General features: G+C 38.8%; 1 protein-coding gene across 11 annotated transcripts in view; it reads left to right on the forward strand.

Moving 5' to 3' along the window:
- BACH2 (BACH transcriptional regulator 2) overlaps window positions 1-16,610 on the forward strand; it is a 307,297-nt gene that overhangs the window by 179,572 nt on the left and 111,115 nt on the right. For 2 of the 11 annotated variants that reach the window (XM_039853061.1, XM_039853062.1), the window contains exon 1: window positions 462-3,453. The exons of the other annotated variants lie outside the window; for them this stretch is intronic. The gene's annotated coding sequence lies outside the window, so the exon portion shown is untranslated. Of the gene's footprint in view, window positions 1-461; window positions 3,454-16,610 lie in introns of those variants that run through there. 11 annotated transcript variants of the gene reach the window in all.

Consider the following 16,610-nt stretch of genomic DNA (forward strand, 5'->3'; position numbering starts at 1 on the left):
TTCCACTTCTCCTTTTCAGAGATAAAGGTTCAGAAGATGACTGTACCCTGGAGGATATTTGTAACTGATGACACTGACCTGCTGAATCACTTGGGAATGGTTACATGTTTTATAATTAGGAAAGGAAACTGCTTTGAAAAGATTTTCGCCAAAAAGCATTTTCCAGCTGTCAATTAACCAGAAAATTGAAACAAACAAAAAAACTTTGTCCTCAAATGGGTCTGGTTCACTGAGGTCTTATTGTACTATTTTCATGCCTTAATAATAATCTTCAAATGTTGACTTAGGATAGAAAAATATACCATTTCTTTTTTTTGAGCATTTTATTTTGTTTTATTTTTAGTTTCATTCATTTTTATTCTTCTTCACATTTTGGGTTTTACCACCTTTCCAGTGCCAGAGTTTAAATTTCAGCTATTTGTTTATATTTATTCTGTTTATTATATTTGGAAGCACTCTTAAAGTTGTGATATTAGTGATATTAAGAGTGATATATAAAACAATTTTACGAACATATATATTCAGCTTCTATAGTCATGGGGAACCATTTGGCATAGTTCTGAAGCCAATTCTATTTGTTTTTATTAGAATGTATGATATGGTTATTTGTAACATTCACTTTCACAGTTATGTTCTGCTCAAGCCATCATCAAAATGAATTTTCTTTATCTGCATATACACTAATTGTGCAGATAGGGGTGATATGTGGTCTGGTAACGTACATTAACATATAAAAGCAAAAACTTCGGATGGTATTTCTTGTGAGTCTCCAAATAAACTCAGCCATGCATGTTATGGAGCTGCTCACCAAGTGATCTTGATTGTAGCACAGTTTATCAACTTATTCTAATGATTTCCAGTACGTTGTTTTTTAGAAATTATTTGTGTGCTCTTTTTTGGATGCACTTGTCACTAGCAAAGTGATACCTCTCTCTGAGCTATGATTTAACCCAGGGGATGATACTGCACTCTTCCAAGGACACCCCTGTTAAATTGATCATTGTGAGAGCCCGGGCGCCTGGAGCTTTGTTGCAGCTGGAGAGTGCATGGACCATGGGTCGTGATGAGAAAGAGTGTTTCTGCTCTTTTGCTCTCAAACAGTATTTTCAAAGCTCTGCAGTGTAGCAGGATTTTAAAGTCTTCATAGTGCTTAACTAGAAGATACAATGTATTATTTTTAACAGATTTTTGCTGTATTTCATCTCTGATTTGTCAGCAGGGCAGATTATTATGCTGAGTCCCTTGTATTAGGCGTTCTTAATTTTAGACATAGCAGAATTAGAGAATAGTTATGTCATTTCATTAAAACAGAAGTATCTTTATTTTCCTGGTTGTAAAAGCAATACATATTTGTTGTACATAATTTATAAAATAATAGACTAGAATGGAATAAAAAAATAAATTACCTATAATCCAGCTACCCAGATACAACCTACCTGTTAACTCATTCTTTTGTGTATTTTTCCAGACCTTTTTCAATTAATCAACTTATTCTAAATTTACAAGCATTACAGCAAGTCCTCACTTAACGTTATTGTAGGTTCTGTGACTTTAAGCAAAACTACGTATGACGAAATCAGTTTTTACCACAGGTTAATTGAATAAACAAGAGTTCCTACAGCATCTCATCAGTGTCATAATGAAAGGATACTGAACAAAATGACGTTATGCAAGGAGCTACTATACTCGGGACTGATACATCCCACAAGTCAGTAGAACTTAGGAATGATGTCTTCAGATGTCATTTTCTAGTACAATAATCTCCTAGTTGCTTATTTTTCTCCCTTCAGATTATATTAATCACTCTTTTAAGAACAGATATCTATGCGGACTCGCTAGTATTTTTATCAAATGGAAATTGCTATTAACTGATTCTTTTCATTGCTACATTCTGTCAATAAAAAAAATGATTATCGAGTGGCCCTGTAAGATCCCAGTGGGCCTCTGGAGTCATAAAAGAAAGAATCGAGTATGTACAAGATGATTTTAGTGTTAGATCAACTGATGTCCTTGCAGTTATGTAAAAATTCATAATCAATATACTACAAGGCAATTTGAGAGAAATGGAAAAGGTCGATTAGCCAGAATCCCCCATTCCCCATCTATAATCCAAATATTACGGACTTCGATAAAATTCTAATTTTATACCTCATGGTGGCAAATGTGATTGAAATAAATCCCTTCGTGTGCTGTGGACCAGAGAGTTTTCCTTCAACTTTGCATCCTTTATCCCTCTCGTCTAGTCCTGGTATTCTTTGGGTTTGCTGATACCTCTGGGCTTTCCGTTGGAGAGTGCTAGGACTTTGGATCGGGATGAATCCTAGCACTTAACCAAACTGAGGAAGGGCTTTGAGCCCTGAAAGAAAACCCAGGTAAAAATTAAGGGAATTGTTGAAAGATTCATCTGAGAAATGTTAAGAATGCATCCACAAACCTTATTTCAGTAGACTAGGAAGTATAGAGTAAGCAGCTGCTAGAGGAGAATTTGTTTTAAGAAATTATCTGTAATCTGGCGTTGAGTATGGCTAGGTCTTATCCTCTGTACAAGACTTAGATTCTTTGAAAGCAGGTTCTTCCAGGGTCTTCTCTCTGCGTCCGTTCACATCCTTTGTGTCCTTGTACATAATAGGAACTAGTTTGTATTGACTCGAATTAATCTTTCTGTGTCTCGAGTGACAGATGAATGAATATGTTCAATTCAGATTACTACATTTTGCCTTTTCCACAGCAGTCAAAGGATGCTTTAATAAATATCCATGATTGCGTTGAATGCCCAGGTAGGGTACAGGTGTGAGGAAGTGGTATACAGTACTTTGATCCTCCCTTGGAGAAGGAGATGCTGATGTGGATAATGAGAATTTGGTTCTTTGTCTTCAGTTTCGATTTGACCGCCTTGCTTCACTGAGTCACGGTGTTCTTTCTCCGGTGACATGCATGTCCTTTAAGCTTGAGACTGTCTCTCGGACTGTTTATGACATTGTATCTGAATTTCCTATTACATTAACAGCCAGCATTTGTCATAAAATTTCAAGAACACACTAAAAGTTAGTTGGTTTGTAGTTGACATTGAAATTAACTTTCTCTAACCTAAACCAGTGAAAACTAAAATGCTCCTCACCGCATAAAAAGTTTTGCTTTCGCTGTGTTCAGACCCCTCCCACCTTGTCAGAGCACAGTCATTTGGAGTCTGGTTTGGGGGCGGTGTGGTTGTATCTCAGTGGTGTATGACCCACTTTTTCGTAACACTTAATTACCCGTGTGTTTTTACAATGCTCGTCAGAAGTTCTGATGACAGTGGACTATAACCCGAAAAAGATTTTCTGATACATCTCATCAGTGCTGCTCTAGTAGCCTGCATTATCGGAAGAAGGTATTAGTCTGCAGGGCGTGTGTTAACTACCAGAGGATGACAGAACATTTCCTCTAGTTTCTGGATAATGAGCAAGCACACAGGTAAAGATGCCTTTCTCAGAGTTGACTCTTCTGTGTCTTAATTATTTTGCTGAACTGACTTTTAAATATTAATCACTACCTGCATACGTTGGCTGTTGTGTTTTGCAGAGGGCTCAAAGGAACAAGCATTTTAATTGGTATCCTGGGACCTTTATAACTTAACTTTTCATTATAAGTCTAAAGAGAGAGTGATCAAAAGTAGACTCTCATCTCTATCCTCTCTATGCCCCTGGAAAACATCTTCATTCTTTTTTGTTTTTTCTTATTTGCTCGCAAGGTACTTGTCTCACAGTGTCAGCCGCTTCTCTCCGCAGCGATGTTTCCGATATCGCTTATGTTCGTTTGAAGAACTTTTTGAACACTGTCATTGTTTCAAAACAAAATGTTGTAGGTATCATCTTCCTGAATTTACAGAAATCTTTCGGGGCATGTGTCTTTGCTGAAAGCTCGTTGACATGTGGCTCAAGGCAGGGCGGTGCCAGCGCCTCGCGGATCAGCCTTGCCTGTGCACTGGATGACAGATCAGCTGTGGAGTCTTTGAAAATGCCCATAGTTAAATCAATGTTGTTTTCCCTGAAAGTCCTGATACAGAAAAAGAATGAAAGTACAAACACTAACTGGAAAAAATGTCACACATTTTAGCCACTTTGCATTCCTTGTTAGGACGAACCCTGGGTTGGGTTTTTTACTTTTGTGAACTTGTGCGGTAGGTGGAGCAGTGTGGGTGGCCCAGAAAAAGTAGCGGTTAGAATAAGATTTTCCATTTATTGCCCTTTGTGGATGGCTAAAAATAAGATTCATACAAATCAGAATATGTAGTGCAAGCACAATCACTCTGTTAATTCTGACGACTGGCTTGCCCACATCTTTGCATCTGTCTGGTAAGTGGTGCACTGGGAAATAAATGTGTCTCTGTCGAAGTAGGAAAAGGCAGCCAGGTTTTTGCGCCGTTTGTCTACATGTGATAGTTTATCAGCATTTTCCCCTTCTGAAGGAAAAAAGACACAGCTCATACATAAACAAATTGTGCTGATGGAAGGTTGGGAAGAAAAAGCGATAGAATCCTTGAATCTTTTTTTTAAAAAAAGTAATCGCCTGGTTTGAAATACTGTTTTACAACATCCATCTTCTTGACTCATTGTTAGAAAGTTGTTGTTTATAGACTCAGAACAGCAAGGGAAGGATTTCTTAGTGGTGTTGCCGAGAGATGGGAAAACTCTGTTGTTTGTGCAGGGTGGGGGTGGTGGAGAAAAGGGGACCAAGATGAGCGCATGCTTGCCCTGGAGTACCCTCCATGAACGCAGATTGGCGGGGAGGCAGTAAACCAAGTAAAAACTCCCCTTCGTCTGACTGCTGAGTCTGCTGCAACCACAGTAAGTGATAATGTGTCAGCTTGTGGCTAGAAGAAACACCAAAGAGAGGTGGTGTCAGCATTCACAGGGAAATTTGTTCTTTCGTACTCCTGGTGTTGGTGCTGTCCCCATTCCACTGGCTGAATGGCTATGGCATTTCCAAAGAATGACAATGTCTTCAAGTGTTCTGAGCCTTTCGGTTTGATGTAATTTGTGAAATAAGGTGAATCAAGAGGGCGGTCATTCCAGAAACCTCTGGAAATTGAAGACTGCAAATCACATTGCTCTTTGGTGTCTCCATCTGCGGCAGACGGCAAGACATGGTGGTTAAGGTGAGATCAGACCTTTGGGAGGAAGAGGACTGGATATCAAAGCTTAGCTGCCTGTTGACCTTGATCTAGTTATTTAACTTCTACTAGGCGTGGATGTCTTTATTTGAAACAAGAACAGGGATAGTACCTACCTCATAGGATGGTTATGAGGATTACGAGATAACGTATATGAAGCACAAAGCTGTGCTCAGTAAAATGATGGTGTTCTTATTCTTATTTCTGCTGTTGCATCATAAGAATGTGTTGGAGAATTTCAGGGCATTTGGGAAGTTCCACCTATCCTTGGAGTACAGATTTTGGAATTAAATGGATGCAAGATGAGCCCCTTGTTCATTATTTCTCATTCAGAAGGCTACAGGTCATTTACAGAGCTGGATTTTCCATACGTTACTCATGCTATCCAGAGGGTCATTTTTTAAAGTTGCCATTAAGTTAGCACAATGTAAGCCCCTCTTTTCTTCTAGGATTAGTACTACGTTGAACATTATTTTTACCTTATCACTATGTCTTTTATTTAAACGTGGATGTTTCAGTTCTAACATCTATGCATATTAATTGTAGTACCTGCTGCTGTACATTATGAAAGAGAGAACACTAATGTTGTAATCAAATATGGTTTTAAATATTTCAGGTGGGTATGGGTAAAACTTCAGGAGCAATAAGCTTCCATGGTGGTATAATTCCCTACGGAAAATATTGCATCTGTTATAATTCTGGTTACCGATCAATCCTATAGATGACCAGATACTGAACAGCAGCAAACAATTATTGCTTCTTTTACTTTTTATTATTTTTTACAAATTATTTTATGTTTAATGTAATGTATACCTGCCCTTCTAAGAGTGTTTTTCTGCCCACCAAAATTTTCCATTAAAAAGTAAATGTATTGTATGTTTTATAATAAGGTCATAGTTGGTGACATCGCTTAACTTTTTTGGTTAACCTTTAGAATTAGATGCTAAGAGTTCACATCAAACTCTTCCTTCAACCTTCTCCAGGACCTTCCTGGAATGTAGTTCCTTCATTTATCAAATTAAAAAAATTATGACTGAACCTTGACTTTGCCTCACCTGAGATTCTGACAGGAAGTGATAAACAAGACCAGTAAACCAAGGAATTAAAATATGATACAGATATGAAATAGCCATGGCTTGGTTTTATCAGTTGATAGATTTTGCTTGTTTTTTTTTTTTAATTTCTCTCCAGATTTTCCTTTTTTTATAGTATGTCCCGCCATCCCAATCACAAATACAACTTCTGACTTGTCATTTATACATTAACATCATCATCAGGTTTTCTGGGTTTTTAATATTAAGACCATCAGTCTGGGTGGAGACCTTTCTCATTCAGCTCCACTAGTAAGGTGTCTTTTATCAGGATGGTACCCAGGTTCTTTTAGTGTATCCAGACAGTGCTGCTTTTTCTTTTTTTTCTGTCGAACAAAATGGAAGAGTAAATCTTTCTAGGTGACTAACAAAGTTCCTAGCTTTGCAAATACAGCTTCAACCCCCGCCCGCCATGAACACATACACTCTCCATTATCTTTGCCTGCCTTAATGCACGTTGCCACAGACTGAAGTTTCTGTAAAAAAACAAACAAACAAACAAACAAACAGGCAAAAGGTGATGAATTCGGCTCTGGCTGTGATTTCTTCCCACACCTTCCTAAGGAATGACAGAGATTCTGAAATTCATCCCATCGATATACCATGTGCTTCTTCCTACACAACAGCCAGTTTTAGTCTATCCTTCATGTACGATTGGAGAGTACCGCTGGGCCAGGCTCATTATGCCTTTGGTTGAATAATGTAGAGCATTTGCAATGGAGATTTACTCTAATGATGTAAGTGCATGTCCGCATTGCTGGCTTAATGCACTCAGTCATGGAATGCTTTAGAGTTTATTGCTAATGGATGAATCCTCGGAAAATCACAATTTTCAATAAGATTGACATTTGAAGTAAGAAATATAAATCTAATGAGAGTACTTCAACCAAGGTTTGTAATTAGGGCTGAATGGAGTAAATTTGTACGTACACACCACACAAGGGCACAGTGGAAGGTGAAATTGCACGCTCTGCTATGAATGAGGGATGAAGGCCGATGTATCAGTGTCAGACCACGACACTGTGGAGTATAAATGATACTGTCACCAAGTGCTGCACAGAGTACCGAGGGAATTCCACTCCAGTAAATTACATTACTTAGACAGACCTGAAGGCATTGTGTTGGAATGAGAGTGGGTAAGAGAAGGCTGTCAGCACTAAGCAGAAGATATTACAGTACAACTGGCTGCAGGGATGGAAGTTACTGGTTTCTGTTATACCTGGCTATTTTGTATTCTTTTTTGTTAATTAGTTTTCAGAGGTTACAAATGTGTACATGTGAACGCACATCATGTCTTCTTGGGTTATAGGTTACAATTGACCACAAGAGAATAAACATAAGTCGATTTGTATAAACTGGTTAGTGTTGGATTCTCTTTCTTGTTATTTGTAGCTGAGTGATAGTAGATGTTCAGTATGAGTTTGCCCTTATTTTCTTTTCTGTTTGTGAGAATTCAACACACATTATTAGAATGTAATCGTCATTCTCTGTAAAATTTTGTTTCTTTTCGAACCCTGCCTTAATAAGAACGTATGTTTCTTTAATTCTCCCCTAACCCTTGTTTCTTCTCATCACCTTCCATCCCTGAGGGAAACATGTTGTACCAATGCATAACATTTCATTTTGTGTAAGAACTCAAAGTTAAGAACAGTTCATTCCTAGAGTGCAGTTTGTGAGGAAAAACATTATTTGTTTTCACTTCTATTTTCTTTTATTCCCCTGCAGTGAAGAGAGGCTTTTTTTTTTTTTTTTTTTTGGTTGATTCGTCATACCACCTCTGGGAAAGTATTAGAAGAAAATCAGAGTATTGATTGTACTGCTGCCTTCTAGGTCATTGAAGACATGTTAGTCACCTTTGTCCAGTTTAACTTCCAAAGCCAGTTTTTGAAAAAGCCAGTACCAAGTGCTCTAGAATTAGTCGTGGTCACTTCTTAACCAGAAAGTAAATGTCCTCTCATGAATGGATGGATATTTGAACCAACATCCATTTTGACTTTCTTAACTATGTGTTACACTCTGTCTATAGTGAAATAAACTCGATAAGCATCTCTGATAATCTGGTAACAGGGAGAACATATGGAATTCTGCAGAATGTCTCTATAAGGGACCCCAGTGGTGGGTTTTGAGCAACCTTTCTGAAACAGAGCACATAAATAGATAGCAGTGACAGTGATATCTTGGATTTGACTTTTATTCTTCCAAAATAATACTCTATTCATATCAGGGTATCATAATATAGTCTTTATTTTGTAGCCATACTTACAGTCTTATTTTATTCATCCAAGCATAAAACTTAGTAAAACCAAGATATTTGGAAAAGTAGTTTTGAGAGATAGAAAGGAGTAATCTTGGTTAACAATAAGATGGTTGATATTTCTGTTCTATATAATGTACCATCACTTTTAAAATGTTGTTGATTCTAAAATAATAACTAAATGTAAAAGGCATGATATAAAATGTCTTAGTGTCATGTGCCATCCTTAGCATACAAAGACTATGTTTATAGATTTGCTTTATTTAGTAGAGTTATATGAAAACTCTGGGACGCTTAGCTGTATGGGAAATGAGACTCTCTCCCTAAATAAACTCGCAAGAATTTTCTCCTTTTTAATTTTGTTCATTTCGATGATAGCATTTGCCTTATATCTTATATTTTCTTTTTATTCATTATATCAATTAGGAAATCACATGTGTTTTATTGTTTGCCACATTAGTACACATGTGATATATTTCTTTGTCATGCCTTCTTAATGTAGCATGCTGACATACTACACCTTTGAGTTTTTCTGAATTGAATCCTGATGGAAAGAATTTAACAGCATATAAAATGGAATTGGTTTAGATGCTCCTCCATACCATAGAGGCTCCTTTGTTCCTGCCTACCTACCCATGCCTGGCTATATTCTCTTCTTTTTCTTCCATTAAAACTGAAAAGGGAGAAAGGAGACACTCCATAGGAGAACTAGGTCTATGGAGAATTGTAAGTGCTCATTCAGAAGCTATTCTTAGTTCTGTGAAATATAATGAACTTAAGCTTTGAGTCCTGCCGAATCTACCATTAATGATTCCGCCATCACAACCACCTCTCCACCTGCTTATGTTTTTCCCAAAGACTACTGGCATTTTCTCTTTAATATTCTAAATGGAGCATCTTTAGAACACATCTTGGAAGGAATTGGGTCCTGTTGCCGAGCAGCCTGGCCTCTTTAACAGCTTACTGGATGATTCTTAATTGGTCTATTAAGTGCTTCTATTTTGCCTTACCTTAAAGTCTGCTGCATAGAAGAAACTTTTCTATAGACCTTGATTTACTTGTCAGAAGTCAACCCATTAACATTCGCACTTCACTTACGTTATCATTATGGTGTTTCCAACTGACAACTGCTGCCACACACTGCCATGTTCCCGAGTTCCCAGTGCTGCAGAAAAAGACACTTTTGTTCTGACTTGATGAGGGAAAAAATGCAAACAACAACACCAGCTCTACCACCAGAAATCCTATAAAGACATGTTGAAACGAACAATAAGTCATTTGTTCACATATGACATAAGGATATTAGAGTTTAAACAATAAGACCTCTTGTAAACTGTAGCAAAATATGCGCCACAAACGTTGTGAAGTTCTCTGTCTGATAGAAGGCAGTTTTTACATGGGCTTCAAAAAACCCATTAATGTATAAACCACCCTTTAAAAAAAGAAAAGAAAATCACGTCTCGCTATAACATTAAAGCAATTTCTGTTCTAAGGAAAGCTAAAATGCATTCATTTATATAAGTACACACACTATAATTTATAAAAACACAGTACTCTATTAGGAAGTTCTGTGCCTCTTTTCTCCTTCACCTGAAGTGGGAAATTCATCGTTTCGTCAAGACCTTTCTTCTTTTGAATAATATTTATTTCTCAAAAATGAAAAAAAAAATCCTTTAAATCACTGATTTTGAAGATGAAGTTTTAAAGCTTGATAGTAATTCTCTAAATCCTCTGACATTACTGGAGCAGAGGGAGGGAATAATCCTTCTTTGAAGGAGAAATTTTAATTGAATTTCCTACTTTTATTTGAACCCTATCCTTTTTGCTTTGAACCTTGAAGGAAGGCTTGGTATATTTGCAAACCCCAGCAGGGCTTTGGCAAAAAATACAGAGATTTCCTTGTCAGCCAGGATCAGGATCTTTGACAACGCCCCCAAATTTTTCCTATTTTAATGATTCTGCTGTTTAAAACGTGTCCTTCCAGGAAAAGTGGGTGGGGGAGGGACCACAGTTTAACTGGCCAAAGGTGCTCCATTGAGCTGACTTAGTATTAAACTCTAAAGATTTTCAAGTATTTGCAGATGGATATATATACAGCATTCTTGCAGAATTCTTCTAATTGAAGAAATGTTTCATCTCCATCTCTGTTGACAGAAAAGATTGCCTACTGATAATTGCTTTGCTTAAGTGTCTGATAATACGCCAGGAATGAGAGCATTCTGTGTTAGGTCATCTTTAATTATGCATGTACCACCTGTCAGCTCTAAATCAGAACCAGATTAGATCCTCGAGGAGTCAGTTTGGGGAGGGTTGGAGAGAAGCTGAGGTGATCTCTTCTAGAAACAACAAAAATAGATAGTAGTAAACATGGCTTATAACCTGAAGCTTTTTAAAGGAGCCTCATCCTTATTGTTCTTGGGCAGGAATAAGCTATTGGTGCATCTGAAGAATGTTTGAAATCTTGCCTAAGCTACCTCCAGTAAAGATAAATTACTGCAAGAGAGGATGGTAGCCCCATCTGTTGCATTTCCTTTTTGCTCCTTCTCATCATTGTAAATGAGCCAGGGAAAAGCTCAGAAACATTTTTTATAAGCACTGTGAGGACAGGAAATATGTTAATGATGTAGATTTCATACATTTCAGGGGTTTTTTCAGTAGTTGATTGGCTTTTTTTAGAAGGACAAATGTGGGTTGAAAATAATGCTTGTTACCCTCTGTCAGCTTTTGGTAGTTTTATTCTCACTTTTTAGGGTTGTTTGGGACTTTCTGGTGGGATGTTTAGGGTTCTTTCCTGAAGGTTCTGTTCTCTCTTCTATCCTTTGATAGCATGGATTTGTGAAAGCTGCTTCTCTTTGTTCACCTGTCAGAGGTTTAAGGGAAGCCTTGAGTTATTATACACTCTTCACAGAGGAGGGCTTTGGGTGACGGAGAGGCTGAAGGGCAGAGAAGGAACATGTAGAAGGAAATAACAGGTGGGTGAGTTATCACATCGTGAGTTTCTTCGATTCCCCTGCAAAGGTGAGGGTCCTAGACTGTCTGATCTCCGGCCTGAGAACTCTGCCTCAGTAAGAGTTTGTGAATAATAATGATAGAAACAAGAATTTTGAGATCCTGAAATGTCTTTTTGCATACACTTCTGGCTAGAGGCATTGAAGAGAAAAACAGGGTCAGCCGATAAAGGGCAAAGACCTCTGACCTTGTGCAGTTTTGGCGTGCCTTCTGATACTTGAGGCTTTTCTTCCCTCATCGGAGAGTCCACCGAGGTAGAGGTACCATCTCCAAAAAGAGCAGGATCAAAGTACTTAATGTTGCCAGTGCTTTATCTATTTAATGCTCACTCAATGCTTGCAGTACTCTGGTGTTATAGGAAGACTCCATACAATGGATACTTCTTAAAACAGGAGAACATAGTATCCCCAGGCCTTGACGGAAAAGAACATCACGGGGGGAAGTGAAGCCAGAGAAAAACCGAAGAAAGGAATTGAAGAGAAGAGGCGGTGGAGGGAGGAGGGAGGAGGAGCGGGCAGGGGATCAGTACTGCCATGTTCTTTCATGCCAGCTCATCTATGCAAAAATCTTTTCCATCTACCTGGAAAGCTCTTCCATTCTCTCTACGAGGTTAACTCTTTCTTTGACTTGTTCAGGGGTCATCTCCAAAAAGTTTTCTTTGCCTCTTTCAGACACAATTAGCTACCTCTCCTCCTTTGTGATCCCATAGTACAGTGCCTGCCTCCTTCAAAGCACTTATCATGCCCTATACTACAAGAGCTTGTTTATTTATCTTTCTACCCCACAAAGTGGTTGTCGAAAAGCTAGCATTATCTTAATTGTGACAGTGGAGGTCTCATGCCCAGAGAAAGAGTAGTAATGACTTCTTTGGACTCCACAGTACTCAGAGCACATTAAGAGTATTATAATCAGTTTTTGATAGTACATTTCACCAGGGAAATAGACAAACTTGAATACTCCATGGATAGGGATCAAGAATGGAGAGGCTGTCAGACAATATGTTTTATAATCGGTGGTTGAAGGAACTGAGGAAGGTTAGCGTGGAGAAGAAAAAAAGAATACACAATAGCTATATGTAGATATATGAAAGACTCCGTTTTTCTTGAAAAAGCAGAACCAAAAGGTAAAAGTTATAGAGGAAGAAAAAAAACTTACTGTAGCTAGAGCTAGCCCACAGTAAAACCGGTGGCCTCATATGGTAACAATGAACTCCCATTCCTAGAATGAGAATTATTATCTTTTAGGGCCTTTCGGGAGCTGTTAACAGACAAGATTGCCACACTGCATGGGAGCACAAACGAGATAACCCTACCATTATTTTTAATGCCCAGAGGCTCCATTCCATGCAGAGTCAGAGCCAGGATGACCATCAGACATCAGCCCAAACCTCCATGTGGATCCTGGTTGGTCTGGTACTCAGCCTTCATCTGCCCACAGGTATAGGCTGAAATTGGGGGTGGGACGAGAGGAAGGGAGCTGGCTACTTCCTTAAGGAGTCTGTGCAGTGAAACAGAAGAAGCCCTGGATCGTGTCCCAGTTCGCATGCATACTGGGCCTCTTGCTAGCTGTTAGACTGTGAATGGCTCCCTCAAAGCCTCGAAGCCTCCATTTCTTGCTATGCAAAATAGAAATAATATTGTTCACTTCAGAGTTGTCTCGAGGCTTAAGCAAGGTAAAGGAGTCCTTTGTGGACAACAGTGTCTTTCTTGTCCATAGGTCGGTGTTTGTCCAGAGTCCCAGCTCCACCAGTGACAATCTCCGAATTCAGTGTTGTCACTAGTACAATGGACATAATTGCCTTACCTGCAGTGTTGCTATGAGCTGGATGACCAGATAAGATGTTACATATAAAAACACCCAGCACTGTGCCTGCCACGGAGTAGGTATTCATGATTGTCAGCTTCAGTTCACCTTCTAGAGCTAGGGAGACTAGTAGAAGGGTGTCTTCTCCCACCTATGTCTGCTGATCAGGTCCTCAGAAGGTTCTCTTTCGCCTGCCCCCAAGACCTGACCTGGTGCTCCTGTCCCTCTATCCCTCTCTTGTCACTTTGTCATCTCAGCATGGAGCTAACTTCTCCACTTTTTCTTTTTTCCTTCTTCCTTCCTTCTGTACTTCTGTCTCTTCCTAACACTCTTTTCTTCTTTTTCTCCAGCTCATTTCCTCCTCCACCTTCTTTTCTGCATTCCAGATAGGATTATTCTGATGAGCACAAAGTTTAAAATATGATTTCCAGTAATTTTTTAATTTAAAACATTAGTTTTTATGTAGTTTTGGGCAGGAGAGGGTGAGGCCTTTTTTGTTTTCTTCTGGATTTGTTTAAAGTTGTTCGTTTTTAATGTTAACATTTTTCCATTCTTCCATGCATTGTACTTGTAGTCAGTAACTGGCCAGACACACACAGCTGAGTGTCTTTATGATGTTGCTAGAATTAGGAGAGTGTCGTTCACAGGGAATGTAACCCATATATTAACTCAGAGCAAACTGCTGAATAAAGAGCTCTGGAATGCCAATTTGCTTCTCTTGTTCCCATCCTCTCCCTCTGAAAGGGTGTTGCTGAAAAGAAAAAAGCAATGAGGTGGAGAAGGGAAGTTTTAACCCTTTTCCTGGGTCAGAAACTGGAACACTACCATCTAGATTCAGACATCTTATCCATTTGTCCACCTACTCATCATCCATTAAATGTTTAGGAAACAGGTCCTTGTCTAAGAGCCAGCGTGACGTCCCAGGCAGGCACTAGGCGAGTGACAGAATCTCTGCCCTCAGCCTTTCTCCCATCTACTCTTGCTTTTTGAGCAGCTGAAACAGCTGCTCATTTCATCTGTATGTCTGTATTCACGGCAATCCTCATGGGATCTAGTTCATTAAATGCGGGAGTGACCGTAAAAGCTGCAAGATGAAGGGAAAGAACGAAGGAAGGAAAATAGTCAAAGAAAGAAAGGAAATTGTGTTATGTATAGTGCCAAGGATGTATATTCTAAGTGCAATTTAATGATTGCAATAAGAATCCAGGGAAATATCGCTACATGTGGAAATTCGAATCAAGTGATGCTAATTATTCTTGTCCAAGTAGAAGTCAAAATGGAAGCCACGTAGTACTCTCCAGGTACGTTCCCCTAGAACACACATTTCCCTGACGCTTCTCTCACTAAGCTATGTTGCTTTTTATTGAGCAGAAGATTGCAACTTTACCCCTCTAGTCATTTCTAATTTTTAAATCATAAAACTGAATTCTTTTCCTTCCAAGGAAAGTAAGAGAACAATCTATTTCTCCCCCTTTCTTGCTGATCATAGTGTTTCTTTGGGGCCATTGACCTAGTAGGAAGAGCATTACTCTTAATTCTTGAGTCAGCCTGTGACTCAGCAGCAGCCAGTTGATTCACTCCTCTTCCAGGACCTCAGTGTCTGCAGGAGAGGAGCGAGAGGACAAATACTTGCCTTGTATGCAGCCCTGGGTTGCCCTTACAATCACGTGAGAAGAGATTTATACAAAAGTACTTTGAAAAACCAAGGTGCTAACTATGTTTGGAATTTTATGATGAAATATAAACATATCAGCTTTATTTTTCACAGCACATTTATGTGTTTTGTAAAATAGCATAACAGGAGGTCATTCGCTTTCTGCAATTTAGTCAACTGCCAAATCCCATTTAAAAGAAACTTGCAACATCCTAAAAGAGAAGTCATTTTCTCCTTTTTTTCACAGAAAATTCTTTGGACCTTTGTTCTGTTCACAAATATACATGGGATTTTTTTTTTCATAAACCAGTGCGAAGATACTTGAGCTTTAAACTCCCACTTCTCTGGGTTTCCACACCATTCCTATCTTCAGTGCCCAACACACTACCTGTGCAAGGTTGTGTAAAGCTCAGTCTCTACCCTCATAGTTCACCATCTAATAAAGCAGCGATCCCCAACCTTTCTGGCACCAGGGACCAGTGCTCCTATGAGAATCTAATGCCCAATGATCTGAGGTAGAGCTGAGGCGGTGATGCTAGCACTGGGGAGTGGCTGCAAATACAGATGAAGCTTCGCTTGCTGCCCTGCTGCTTACCTCCTGCTGTGTGACCTGGTTCCTTACAGGCCGCAGACCAGTACCAGTCCATGGCCCAGGGGTGGGGACTCCTGTAGACATACACAAATAGCTGCGACATAGATGGCAAGTGACAGGTGCCAATTTATTTGATAGGTAGAGCTGGGAATAAGGGCATATCTGGTGAGGTAACTATCCTTTTAAGCAGAATAAGGAAAAAAGAAAAAGCAAGACACAGTTGAGAATCCTAGTATTGTCTCACCATATACTGTCTCGCATTTGTCTTTTTCCTTTTATTATATCAGAGGATCATCGAGGACAGGGACTTTCTGGTTCATCACTATTGTATTGGGTGATACCTGCCGTGAGCTTACAAATAGTAGGTCTTCGTGAATGGTTGCTTGAGCAACTATGTTCTGTTCTGTCAGTTTCAATCTAAAAATTAATACCCCTATTAAAAAAAAACTCATCAACTTGATTCAGTACATTTTGGACCTTTCCCAAATAAGTATTTTGTTAACTCTGAGGATAAACAAACAAACAAATGCTGACTTCGGGAAGAGTTCTAGAACACGGAATAAGGAGAGTGATTTTGTTTACGCTTAGTGTATAAACTGAATGCAAAAAGATTTCAAGAAACTTTCCCTGCAACAGGAAATGTGTCTGCTAGAGTGCCTATTCCTATGTGCATTTGAGTTTCCCTTTTGTTGGGTTTAATTAGGTAACAAAAGCTCCTTTTACCCAGCCCCCTATACAGTACAGCAGTTTAGCCACTAACATTATGTTTATTGCTAGATTTGCCAGATTCTCTAATTCTTTACTAGAATTTATAAGCTCCATTAATGCGGAAATATTTGTTAAATTCCCTGATGTATCCCCAGGGATTAGAGCAATGTTTGACATGTAGTAGGTGCTTAATAAATATTTGCTGAATGAATGAGTGAATGAATGTGTCAAGTCACATTATGACCTTTGGGGGCTAGACAAAATATAATAAAGCCAACAATCAAAGATAAAGATATGCAAAGAATTTATTTTCTATTATTTAAGTATTGTTGTTATCTCGAAACAAG

This window comes from Pteropus medius, unplaced genomic scaffold (assembly GCF_902729225.1).
Source record: "Pteropus medius unplaced genomic scaffold, Ma_sr-lr_union100, whole genome shotgun sequence".
Taxonomy (NCBI): domain Eukaryota; kingdom Metazoa; phylum Chordata; class Mammalia; order Chiroptera; family Pteropodidae; genus Pteropus; species Pteropus medius.